This window comes from Bos javanicus, chromosome 2, assembly GCF_032452875.1.
Source record: "Bos javanicus breed banteng chromosome 2, ARS-OSU_banteng_1.0, whole genome shotgun sequence".
Lineage (NCBI taxonomy): Eukaryota > Metazoa > Chordata > Mammalia > Artiodactyla > Bovidae > Bos > Bos javanicus.
The window spans coordinates 117,324,811-117,338,988 of NC_083869.1; the positions used below are offsets into that span (position 1 = coordinate 117,324,811).

The following is a 14,178-nucleotide window of genomic DNA, read 5'->3' on the forward strand; positions in this document are numbered from 1 at the left end:
CAGAAAACTTCTCCTCTCTTCAGGGTACCCATCTCAGCCCCACCACCAACAAAGAGGTCAAAGTCAGAGACCAGGACTGCATTCTAACTTCTCTCTTTTTCTCAAACTGCATATCCATTGAATCAGACTCTCCAACCAGTTCTTTGTATCAAATCTGTCCACTAGTATGCTTTTATATTCTCAGAAGCCAAGGCAGAAAGGCAGAAGCTCTCCTACTTAAGGTGATCTTCAGTTTATGGGTGTGATTTTCCCCCTCAGATTCTCTATCTTTGGGCTTCCCTGGTGACTCAGATGATTAAAAAAAATCTGCCTTCAATGCAGAAGACCCAGGTTTGATCCCTGGGCCAGGAAGATCCTTTGGAGAAGGGAATGGCGACCCACACCAATAATCTTGCCTGGAGAATTCCATGGACAGAGGAGCCTGACGGGTTACAGTCCATGGAGTCACAAAGAGTTGGACACAACTGAATGACTAATGCTTTTTTTTTTCTTTGCTCTAACCTCAGCAGAATGACTACAACATCACAGTGGGGAAGACCAGGCATGTGGCTGCTCACAACAGGGCCATCTTCAGTGTCCTGCTCCTTCCAGCAGTCATTAATTCTTATCCAGCCTAAACTGGTGAGCTATAATCTCAAACAGCATCTCGATTAACAGCAGTGTATCTCACACACTAGTAAAGTAATGCTCAAAATTCTCCAAGCCAGGCTTCAGCAATTCGTGAACCATGAACTTCCAGATGTTCAAGCTGGTTTTAGAAAAGGCAGAGGAACCAGAGATCATATTGCCAACATCTGCTGGATCATCGAAAAAGCAAGAGAGTTCCAGAAGAACATCTATTTCTGCTTTATTGACTATGCCAAAGTCTTTGACTGTGTAGATCACAATAAACTGTGGAAAATTCTTCAAGAGATGGGAATACCAGACCATCTGACCTGTCTCTTGATAAACCTGTATGCAGGTCAGGAAGCAACAGTTAAAACTGGACATGGACGTGGAACAACAGACTGGTTCCAAATAGGAAAAGGAGTACGTCAAGGCTGTATATTGTCACCCTGCTTATTTAACTTCTAGGCAGAGTACATCATGAGAAATGCTGGGCTAGAAGAAGCACAAGCTGGAATCAAGATTGCCAGGAGAAATATCAATAACCTCAGATATGCAGATGACACCACCCTTATGGCAGAAAGTGAAGAGGAACTAAAAAGCCTCTTGGTGAAAGTGAAGGAGTAGAGTGAAAAAGTTGACTTAAAGCTCAACATTTAGAAAACTAAGATCATGGCATCTGGTCCCATCACTTCATGGGAAATAGATGGGGAAACAGTGAAAACAGTGTCAGACTTTATTTTGGGGGCTCCAAAATCACTGCAGATGGTGACTGCAGCCATGAAATTAAAAGACACTTACTGCTTGGAAGGAAAGTTATGACCAACCTAGATAGCATATTGAAAAGCAGAGACATTACTTTGCCAACAAAGGTCCATCCAGTCAAGGCTATGGTTTTTCCAGTAGTCACATATGGATGTGAGAGTTGGATGGTGAAGAAAGCTGAGTGCCAAAGAATTGACACTTTTGAACTGTAGTGTTGGAGAAGACTCTTGAGAGTCCCTTGGACTGCAAGGAGATCCAACCAATCCATCCTAAAGGAGATCAGTCCTGGGTGTTCATTGGAAGGAATGATGCTAAAGCTGAAACTCCAATACTTTGGCCACCTCATGAGAAGAGTTGACTCATTGGAAAATACCCTAATGCTGGGAAGGATTGGGTGCAGGAGGAGAAGGGAACGACAGAGGATGAGACGGCTGGATGGCATCGCCGACTCGATGGACATGGGTTTGGGTAGACTCTGGGAGTTGGTGACGGACAGGGAGGCCTGGCGTGCTGTGATTCATGGGGTAGCAAAGAGTCGGACATGACTGAGCGACTGAACTGAACTGATAAAGGTTTTAGCATATGTGCTTCATTTCATTTTTTAATGAAAAAAGGTAGTAATTCTTTTGTTGATTATTCTGTTTTCTCATCTTTAATTTCTACTGTCTACCCATCTTTCTCAGCTACTCAAATCCTCCTTGAAATCATGCCTTCAGCTCCATGGTTCATCTTTTATAACTGGCCAGGATGAAAATATCCCATTCATTTTGTGTATATGTTTATTAATTATACTCAAGTAAATGTACTTTATTACTTACAAAGTCATTTTGAATAGCCCAAATTGAAATTAATCTTTACCATTTTGGTTTCAAATAAAGCCAAACTATGTGGTCAAGATTATTTGTTGTTTAGTTGCTCAGTCCTGTGCAACTCTTTGTGACCCCATGGGGACTGTAGCCCTCCAGGTTCCTCTGTCTATGGGATTTCCCAGGCAAGAATAAAATGGAGACGGAAATGGCAACCCACTCCAGTATTCTTGCCTGGAGAATCCTATGGACAGGGGAGCCTGGCGGGTTACAGTCCATGGGGTCGCAAGAGTCAAACACAACTTAACGACTAAACCACCACCAGGCAAGAATACTAGAGCGGGTTGCCATTTTCTTCTCCAGGGGATCTTCCTGACCCAGAGATCAAACCTGCATCTCCTGCCTGGTGGGAAGATTCTTTACCATATGAGCCATCAGGGAAGCCCTGGTCAAGGCTATACATGCTTTAAAAATTCAGAAGAAGGAAGAATGTCTTATGGTCTGGCAGCATCAGAGAAGGATGTGAAAGGGAAGTGGAACCATTCATGTGTATTGGGCATGAGTCAGTAGGGAGAGGAACAGCAGGACATGTGCATTGACCACACTAAGAGCCAAGTCAATGCAGGGTGAGGCCCAATTACACTTTACACAGACTAAGGCCCCAACTCCAAGCCAGACCCTATCTGTAAAAGTCAGATGCAAAAACTCTACCCAAGGAAACTGCATGTCATCTCTTTAACCACTGGCTCATTCACACACTCACCCCTCTGGCTTATACAAGTTTGGAAAGAGAGAGTGAAATTCACTTCCCATTTAGTCCCAAGACCTTCAGTAACTCTTGCCCTGAGCTCAATTCTGCCTGTCCTCAGCCTAAGGCTCTGAGTTCCCACCCTGTTCACATGGGAAAGGAGCACCAGGCTGAAGCTTCCCACAACCCAAAGCAAAGCAGGGAGTGGAGTGGAAGACTGACCAAAGAATGGGTGGTCCTCAAAGACAGAACCTGCAAAGTGGGACCCCTCAGAGCTCCGATCAGCCCAACGGGGCCCTAAGCAACAGAACTCGTTCACTTCCATCTCTTCTAATACATAAGCGGAAGTCCGGGCTCCTCACCCTGCTGATCTTGCAGCTCATGCGGAAAAAGCTTCTCACTCTAAGTTTAAAGTCAATAGAGTAATGAATAGGAAACACCAAAGGTAAGTTGGGAGAGACACATATATGTAGAATCTAAAAAAATGATACAGATGAACCTATTTGCAGGACAGGAATAGAGAAGCAAGCGTAGAGAAGGGATGTGTGGACACAGGGTCGAAGCGGGGCAGAACGAATTGGAAGATTAGTACTGACATACATACACTGTCATGTGTAAACCAGATAGCTAGTGGGAACCTGCTGTAAAGCACAGGAAGCTCAGCTCAGTGCTGTGTGATGACCTAGAGGGGTGGCAATGGGGTAGGGGCGGGAAGGAGGTCAGGAGGGAGGAGATATATGTACACATATGGCTGATTCACTTCACTGAACAGCAGAAACTAACACAACATGGTAAAACAATTATACTCCAATAAAAAAAGCAGATGAAAGCCAAAGACACCCTTAAATTTCTACACCATTTACATGCAGATGATAGCAATCCCTTCTCATTACTAATCTATTAAAATGATATTTTCTCTTTAATGCAACATTATTATAAAACTCAATCATGCAAGATTCTCAGCTTTTTTAACTCTCCTAAAAGCAAAGGTCACTAGCTACAGAGTAAATGCCAGATTTTATCTGGCTGTATGAGAGCACCGTCTGGTGAGCTGATTTCAGCAAAGGCAGCTGTGCGGAGGTCATTTGTTTGTCCTGGACTTAGCCCTAGCATGGAGCAGCACAAAAGCTACAGAACAGGCTGACTCCTGCTTGACCACAAGGACCTTTGCTCAGAAAGAGCCCACACTGCCTAGACTCACCTTGTCCCTCTTCTCCTCAAGACATCCTCTCACAGAACCTGCCCTGCCCATCTCTCCGCCTAGCACAAGCCCAAATCTGCACCAGGTCAAACACAAGAGCCAGGTCAAAGAGTCTGGCTAAACCTCCTGTAGTTCTAATAAATGACATTAATTACAACCACATGCACTTAGTATACAGGTTCCAAATCTGAACTCTGCTTCCTCATTGAAATCTCTGCTTTATCAGCTTCCACAGAAAGTTCAAATGATCTAATTTTTTTTTCTGGAGTACCACAAAATTATGATTGACATTTATAAGGATACACCTTAGGCAAAGCATCAAATGAAGCAGAGATGCCAGTTGACTCATCTAAGATTAAACTATGTTCAGTATGATTTTGAGTATTGTAAACATCGTGGTTTATTGTAAATGAGTAATCCTTCTAAGTGGTGCTAGTGATAAAGAACCCACCTGCCAATGTAGGAGATGTGAGAGACTTGGGTTCAATCCCTGGGTGGGGAAGATCCCCTGGAGGAAGAAATGGCAACCCACTCTAGTATTCTTGCCTGGAGAATCCCATGGACAGAGGAGCCTGGTGGGCTATGACCCATGGGGTCGCAAAGAGTCAGACACAACTGAAGCGACTCAGCATAGCACAGTCTTTCCAACCTGCATAATCTGTGTGCATAGAAAAGACATTAGGACATTAGACGAATAATCACTGTTGAGTTACTATATGCTAATATTATGTTTGCAGTGTGACAGAAGAAAGCTTTAGTAGAAAAAAAAAATGTCAACATAACTAAAAAAGACTTCGGCATGGTGGTTCTCAAAGTATACGTTCCAGACCAAGCATCTGCCTCACTTGGGAACTCACTGGAACCACAGATTCCTGTGCCCCAACTCTGGGGCTGAGGCCAGGTAATCTACCTTCTAGAAACTTCTCCAGGTGATTCTGACATGCACTAATGTCTGAGAATCACAAGATTCAAGGGAAGCTGCAGTAAAAAAGCATCCTCTGATCAGGGCCTTGAAAGTCAAGTGAGCAAGTAAGATATCAACAGACCCAAGGAAGGAAGAGAAAGAACCCAGAGGCAGAAAGGAAATCTTGTGTATTTAGAAACTAGCAGATGGTCTTGTTTGGCTGGAATATGTGGTACAAAAAGGTGAACAGAAGATGATGCTGCAAAAAGCAGATATGTGGCAGGTGAAGAAAGACTACCTACTGGATTCTGCCGTCCATGAGGAGTCGATGAGAGCCTGATGGGAGGGTCTAACAAGACCAAAGATCCCATCAGGAAATACCTTTGGGAGTCATATTTGCTATCACATTATAAAATAACAAAAGATGACAGGGAAGCCAAGAACTTAGACTGATGTCTTATCTCCAAATATTCCTCGGAGGAAAACAGCTCCATGGATAATCAAAGGATTCCAATTCATAAACTACAATATCCTTAGCATCTTAATTTTACATTTAGAATTCCTGAACCATTGAACTGCAATAGATCAGCTCAGACATGACACTCTGCTTCATTTCTCTTTGTAGACTTTACCAGAGATTTTCTTCCCTAACTGATGAAGGCAAGAAATAGAGCAAGTGTCAGCTGTATGAACAGATTTCTTATTGTAATGAAAATGAATAACCCTCCAAATTTGCCTAGGGCAAGGACACTGAACACCACAGTTAAAAGTAATACAAGAGGCTCCCTAGGACAAGGGATAGGTGATTTTAGGAAATGTATTTAAAATCTTAGGTTCTTAAAGGCCACCAGCCCACAGTTCCATTTTGAGCATCCAAGTCTGTGACCATGATCTCTTATTAGTATCTGTGACTCTCAGCATCTTCAACTAGACAGGAAGTTCAACCCACTCATCTGTCACCTGTCCCCCCGATCCACTTTCTCATGTCTTCTCAGTTCTCCTTACAGCTTAATATTCAAGGTCATTCATTATAACAATTCCCTTCTATACACCTTTAATGACCACTTTATCAAATTCCCTTGGAAAACCAACTCTGGTAAAATACCAGCTTTCTTTTCAAGTCAAGGCTGCACACACAGAGATGCACATGGCTGGGAAAACCCACGTATCCATGCTGGCTGGTCTCGCAAGGAGCCCATGACTGTGAACCACAAGCAGATACTTTGAACTGCTCAGCACTCTCTGCAATTCATTAATCATTGACTTTCCCACTCACTCTCTGTTTTTAAAAGTATTTCTCATATAGTATTTGCTCTTTTCTTATTTTTTTAATTTTTTTAATTAATTTTATTTTATTTTTAAACTTTACATAATTGTATTACTTTTGCCAAATATCAAAATGAATCCACCACAGGTATACATGTGTTCCCCATCCTGAACCCTCCTCCCTCCTCCCTCCCCATACCATCCCTCTGGGTCGTGGCTGTACCATGTGACATGCAGGATCTTAGTTCCCCAACCAGGGATCAAACCCATGCCCCTTGCACTGTAAGTGCAGAGCCTTAACCACTGGACCACCAGGCAAGTCCATATTTACCCACTCTCTCATCCGACTATTTTAACCTCCCCTTTTCCCTGTCTTCACCCTCAGCTGAGTGTCTTGCCTCCTACTGTGAGCAGAATTGTGCCCTCCAAAAGCTATTCTTGAAGTTCTAACCTCTGGAACTTGTGGATGTGACCTCATTTGGAAACAGAGTCTTTGCACATATAATCAAATTCAAATGAGGTTATTCTGGAAGCCTGGAATGCTGCAGTCCATGGGGTCACAAAGTGTGGGACATGACTGAGTGACTGAACAACAACAATTATGGATTAGGTGACCCCTAAACCAATGACTGGTGTTCTAAGATGGAATTCAAACAGAGACACACATGAGAAGACTATGCCATGTGATAATGAAGGCAGAGTTTGGAGTGCTGTGTACAAGCCGAGGCACACCAAGGATTGCCAGCAACCCTTGAAGCCAGGAAACAAAGAGGTCTGGAGCAGACACCCCCTCAGAACCACTGGAAGGAATCTGACCCTGCTAACACCCAGATTTCAGACTTCTAGCTTCCAGAACTGTGAGAGAATGAATTGCTACTGTTTTTAAGCCTCTGTGGTAGTTAATCTTATGTATCAATGTGACTGGGCCATGACGTGACCAGATATCTGGTCCAACAAGATTCTTGATGGTTCCGTGGAGAGAGGAACATTGAAATTGGTGGACTGAGTAGAACACATTGTTTCCCCAATGTGGATGGGCAGCACCCGATCAGGTGAAGGCCTGATTAGAACCAAAAGGCTGACCCTCCCTGGAGTAAGAGGGAATTCCTCCTGCCTGATGGATCTTGAGCTAAGACATCCAACTTTACCTGTGTTTGAGCAACAAACTAAAACTCTTCTTGGGTCTCCAGCCTTTCAGCTTTCAGACTTGAACTCGCACTCGGCCTTCCTGGTTCTCAGACTCGACTCAGGACTCAGGCTGGAGCTACAACATGGACTCTTCCGGGTCTCCAGCAGGCTGTCCAAAGGTCTTCGAGCTTTTAGGCCTCCACAATTGTGTAAGTCAATTCCTTACAGTAACTCTCTTTCTCTATATACATGCTCTTAGCTCTGGTTCTCTAGGGAACTAGTTTCTAACTTCACTTGGTCCCTGGAACCTTGTTACAGTAGCCCTATGAAGCTAACACACTTCCTCTATCTCTAGAAAGCTGATGCAGAGAGAAGGAAGCATCTCTAAGCATCTGTCCTGTGAGACCCTGCCTTGCCTCCAGTTGCCATAGATACCCACCTACTCTTAGGTGTTGCTCGCTAATCAGTCCACTTGCTCACTGATCCTATCTTCTCCTATCCACTCAGACACATTAGACTCTTTCTTTCCTTACATCACTTATGTTTTTCTTTCTAGAGGATCATTTCCATAAGCAGAAAAAAAATACTGTAGATTTCTCCAGCTTAAAAAAAAAAAAAAAAATCCTCTTTGAACCTACCTCTCCTGACCCTACTCCCAATGGCTACTTTCCCATTTCTCCCAATCTGAAGAAAAACTGAGCTTTCTAAGTTTGTTTACCCTCTTTTCCAGTTTCCCTCCTTCCACACTCTCTTAAACCCACTCTAATCAGGCGTCTGCCGCATCCTTCCTGTGAACTGGCTAAACAAATATTTGCTGAACAACAGGCTGGTACTGCTCCATCCATGGGAATATTCTTACCCTTCACATTCCTATTCCTATGATTCCTAAAACCACACCTGCCTCATACACAGTACATACATCATAAAATATACAGGATCATAACCCACAAGCAGTGTGCTGGAGATAAGTCAATCATTCTCTCCAGATTTCTCCATCTTTAAAAAAGAAATGCTAAGAGTTGACTCTGAACCCTTCCTGATTTGACTTTCTATGACCACCTTCCATTCATTCCCTGGTGGTCAGCTATGCTCTACCCATGCCTGACTCATGGGGAAAATAGTCCCACGATTGGAGACTTTAGGGTGCATATATTTCTTCCCTGAAAGAAAGAGGAGGGAGTAGTAGAGATGCAGATGGATGAGAGGAGAAGGAATAAGGAAAGGAAGAAGAGGAGGGCAGTACCACTCAGAAGACTCTTCTGTTAAAGAGATATTCATTTTTATATCCTTATCCTAGAGCAGAGTCCCTTGGACTGCAAGGAGATAAAACCCATCAATCCTAAAGGAAATCAACCCTGAATATTCATTGGAAGGACTGATGCTGAAGTTCCAATACTTTGGCCACCTGATGTGAAGAGTCAACTCATTGGAAAAGATCCTGATGCTGGGAAAGATTGAAGGCAGGAGGAGAAGGTAGCGACAGAGGATGAGATGGTCGGATGGCATCACGGATTCAATGGACATGAATTTGAGCAAACTCTGGGAGATAGTGAAGGACCAGGAAGCCTGACATGCTGCAGTTCATGGGGTTGCAAAGAATCAGACATAACAGAGTGACTGAACAGCAATCAATGCTAGAATAAGAGATGATCATATAAAATAACTGCTCCTCAAACCTTTTGGTCTTTAGTAAGCATTCCTTTAAACATTTATGTAAAGTCTATTTTCTTCTATGTTCAGTTTCTCTCAATGACAATTACTGGTAACTTCTTCTTAAGCGCTCCTCAGAACAAAGAATATATCTAAGGCACATGGGACAAGATTGACTTTCTCCGCTTACCCCTAAATCTTGAAAGAACCTGCAAAAATCCTCTCCATATCTATGAACCCACATGTCCTCGACCTTGATACAGAGCAGCCAGGTGTGGCTGGGTAGGTTACTCTTGCACCACAGTACCCTCAGCCAAGGGAGGGTGGAGGCAGAAATCCACTTGAAGGTCTGTTGATCAAGCACACGCCCAGGGAGTGGGACCCAACCCTGCTTCACATGAACTTGACCTATGGACTACCTGGGACCACATACGGTCAGTGAGCACACGTCTTCATTCAGTCATTCAAGTGACAGATAAACACAGAGCTGCTGCTCCGTGCACACCAGGCATGGTGCTTGGTCCTAGGAACGCAAAGGGAAGTAAGAAACCTCAGTTGGTTCTAGAGGACTGTTGATGACACCCCATGGAGTAGACGGTCAAGGGGCAGAAATGGAAAAGGCACAGAACTATGGGGACTTAGTCGGACCAGTGTTCCCAAAATGTAGGGGAGACCCCTGGAGTCCATGAGATGATTTTAGGTAGCACACAGACACAGCATTACCTAGCATTCAATCACCTTGTGAGACAGTTAGGCCCACTTCAACTCTCTCTCAAACAACATCAGGGAGAAAGTCTTGGTTTGGTGCCAGTGTATCCCGAACATCTTTTTTCCACACTAATCTTCCTTTTTTAGCCCAAAGGGTACCAGCTCCCAGCTCAGAAGCTTCAGAAAGCATTATCACCTCATTAATTTTTCCCACTTTAATTTTTATTGTTCCAAATATTTACAACAGTGCTCTTGGTTCCCCATGTAAAGCGATGACATAAATGTCTTAAAATAAATGTGTCACCTAAAAAGGTGTGTCAATTTAATGACAATAGAGAGTATATATTTCAGTTAGCACAGTTATGTAAAAACTGCAGGAATGGCATACGGTATCAAAATTCTGTTGATTGTATCATACAAATGACAACTGGATGAGCACCAGGCACCAGCCCCGGCTGCAGGAGCAGGAGGTCTGTGTCTGTCTGCCCCCGTGGCACTCCCAGCGCTTGGCACACTGCCAGACATCTATCAGATGGCACTTAGCATGGCTAGAATGGACAAAGGAAAGCAGAGATGCCCACTCATTGTCCAACTCCAGGAGAGACGGGCACGTAGAGAGAACTGAAGGTGAAGTTCCTGTCTGTAGATTGTTTGTATGAAGGGAAACTTGGGGGCCTTTTCCCCATTTCAAGGAGACAGAGAAAGTGGGGCTCTGTTTGGTGAACCTTCCTACAAGTCATAGATGACTGTTGATGATACTGCATTGAGCAGATGTTTTGCTTCTAATATGGGGTCGCACAGAGTCAGACATGACTGAAGCGACTTAGCAGCAGCAGCAGCATTCCCATTAATTTCCTAGTCATACTGACTTTTGTTTGTTTTGCTTGGCATTGTTCTATTTTATTCGAGAATTAATTGTGAACTGGGTTCTTTACAAGCCTCTCTGTTCCCAAGGTGGTCCACTAGGCCAGGCACTCTCAATGGAAACATATCACCTCCAAAGGAGCAAAAACTAGTTTTGGTGGTTGAAAAGAACACTTATTCTTTTTATGTGTAAAGCAAAGATGTGACTATAGTGTGTGTATGCATGCACAGTCCTGTCTGACTCTTTGCAACCTGATGGACTGCAGCCCACCAGGCTCCTTTGTCCATGGGATTATCAGGGCAAGAATGCTGGAGTGGGTTCCTTCTCCAGGGGGTCTTCCTGACCCAAGGATTGAACCTGCATCTCCTGTGTCTCCTTCATTGGTAGGCAGATTCTTTACCACTGAGCCACCTGGGAAGTCCTGGGACTACAGTAGATAAACTATTATAAAGTACAATATATTGAAATTCATTGGGGAGAGTGTAATTAGGGGAAGATGTCTAGAAAGGCTTCTTAGGGAGAAATAATAAAAAAATAGAGTTGAGAAAACCTACTCTACTTTCTCAAGCTCAGCATTGTTGGCAAGTGGTACTGTGGGGCACGCCCTGGAGTTGTGGGATGTTTGGCAGGATCCTTCTACCCAATGGATAACTGTTGCATCTCCTAGCTGTTTTCAGACATTGCCAAGTATCTCTCGGGGAGAAGGCAAAACTACCCCCATTACAGAACAGCTGAGCTATAGGAAACTGTCTACAGGTATCAAATGCAGGTAGGCAGTAAGTCAGCCACCTGACCTAGGCCTCTGAGAAGAGGGATCTTCCAAGAATGTGAACGTTTTCTCTCAAGAGAATGAAAGGAAAGTCTTATGCATCCGAGTTCCTCCTCCAGGGCTAATTTGGCACAGTGCAGTCCAGCAGTCCCCACTAAATCACACAAAATATTCACTAGTGACTCTAAGAGATCTTCATCAAAAATAAATGTGAGCCCAACCGATCATACACACCCTGTAACCTAAGGCCTCAAAGGCTTAGGGGTATTTTTCAATCCACTCAGCAAGTTCATTCATGAGCTTATATTTAGACCCTCTTAATACTTCAACCAAAATGAACAGGTTCAGAGCACCCTGCAGTAAGTGAATCAGCACTCTTAAATTGGATTAAGATTTTTAAAAGAATTGGTAAATCAAATGAAAGTAAAATAAATCTCATCAACTAAAGAGCAGGCTTATAAGAGATAGTGAGGCATTTTATACAGCAGAAAGAAGGATTTAGAAGATAAATTCAAAATCCAGTCCCATCTTTTACTAACTCTGTGGCTTTGAAAAACCAAAATAATCTCCAAAATTTAAATGCTAAACGTTTTACAATTTAAACCCGAAACAGCATATGTGCTAGAACCTAGCAGAATGCCTGACAAGTTACACAGTGAATATTAGTGCTTTTCTTTCCCTGCTTCCTTCCTCCCTCCAATGCATGTGAACACATACTCTTTGTAACTACAAGCATAAAAATGAAGAAAAATTATTAAAACAAAATAGGAGATTAAAAAAAAACATTTTAACATGTTGGGGCAATTTATATTTTACTATTAATTAAAATGAAGACATTTTTCTTTTATACACAAGACAGCTCACCAACTGTCACTGAAGTACCTTTTTTAACCTCTGCCAAGATCCACTGGATCGCAAGGAGATCCAACCAGTCCCTTCTGAAGGAGATCAGCCCTGGGATTTCTTTGGAAGGAATGATGCTAAAGCTGAAACTCCAGTACTTTGGCCACCTCATGCGAAGAGTTGACTCATTGGAAAACATTCTGATGCTGGGAGGGATTGGGGGCAGGAGGAGAAGGGGACGGCAGAGGATGAGATGGCTGGATGGCACCACTGACTCGATGGACGTGAGTCTGAGCGAACTCCAGGAGTTGGTGATGGACAGGAAGGCCTGGCGTGCTGCGATTCATGGGGTCGTGAAGAGTCGGACACGACTGAGCGACTGAACAACTGAACTGAACTGAACTGAAGGTCCATCTTGATAGACTGTGCATATGGCAACTGCTGTAACCGGTATGCTTCACTTGTAAGGTCTACCCCACACTTTCAAGTGTGACTTCCTTACAACATGACTGAAGACCAAAAGAGTGACCTTTTGCCATTTCTAGTTCTTTTGTTCCGGTATATAAGCAGTATGGGGATACACTGCACTAAAGACTCTGGCATTCCCTTTCCACCACTGATTTTACCTTACAACTCTGAAATTTACTTTGGTACAATAAAAAAGAAATTCTTCACCTCTCACTAATAGGATATTAATTTGCAGGTGATGATTTGAAGAATCTTAGAAACAGGACAATAGAACACTAGAGGTTAAAAAGTATATTTTATAGAGGATATATGAGCAGCTTCCTGATTTCCTGAAATCTATTTTACCTTCCATAAACTGGCATTAATAATAAAATAATAATAATACCTCTAATTTACAGAATCACTGTGGGAAACAAATTAAACAATGCATTAAAATACCGAGTTCTGTTTCAGTGTCCTGTATAATAGCATTCAGGAAGTACTTGCTTTTATTACACTGAGGCTTACTATTCTTATTGTTGTTATTGTTTAGTTGCTCAGTCGTGTCTGACTCTTTGTGACTTCATGGACAGCGGCACACCAGGCCTCCCTGTCCATCACCATCTCCCAGAGTTTGCTCAGATTCATGTCCATTGAGCTGGTGATGCTATTTAACCATCTCATCTTCTGCTGCCCCCTTCTCCTCCTCCTCCTCTCAATCTTTACCAGCATCAGGGTCTTTTCCAAAGAGCTGGCTCTTCACATCCGGTAGCCAAAGAATTGGAGCTTCAGCTTCAGCATCAGCCCTTCTAATGAATATTTAGGGTTGATTTCCTTTAGGATTGACTGGTTTGATCTCTTTGCAGTCCAAGGGACCCTCAACAATAATAATTGTTGTTATTGTTGAAAAACAACCATTTTTATTGTTATTATTTTACAATTCTCCTTTTTATATCCCAAAATAGTAAAGTTCAAAGAGATCAATTTGCTCATAGTTACACAACTTATTAGGAACAAAATTAGAATTTAGACTTTCACATCCCAGGTCCTTCCACACTGCTTCCTCAATAGACTATTTATACATCACATTCAAACTCCATTTAAGAGATTAATGTACATATTCTAATCTGGTTATCTTTTACTGCATAACAAATTACTCCAAAATTTAGTGGTTTAAAACAACATCCTTTTTTATTTTTTAATAAATCTCATAACTTGATTGATCAGGAATTTGTGCAGGGTTCAGCTAGGTGATTCTTCTGCTCCACCTGATGCTAAAATGGCTTAGTGATACTCAGCTGGTGGACAGGTTGATCAGAAAGGCTTCAATCACTTGCCTTATGCCTTGGTAAGGATGGCTAGAAGGCTGGCTTCAAGTAGAATAGTTGGCTACCACTGTTGCACGTGACTTCTCCAGGATGAACTCAAAGTAGTCAGACATCTTACCTGGTGACTCAGAGTTCCTAAAGAGA

General features: G+C 42.8%; 1 protein-coding gene across 3 annotated transcripts in view; it reads right to left on the reverse strand.

Annotated features, from left to right (window-relative positions):
• PID1 (phosphotyrosine interaction domain containing 1) overlaps positions 1-14,178 on the reverse strand; it is a 264,241-nt gene that overhangs the window by 168,506 nt on the left and 81,557 nt on the right. Inside the window, exon 2 of one of the 3 annotated variants that reach the window (XM_061387130.1) lies at positions 4,578-4,784. The exons of the other annotated variants lie outside the window; for them this stretch is intronic. The gene's annotated coding sequence lies outside the window, so the exon portion shown is untranslated. The remainder of the gene's footprint in view (positions 1-4,577; positions 4,785-14,178) is intronic. 3 annotated transcript variants of the gene reach the window in all.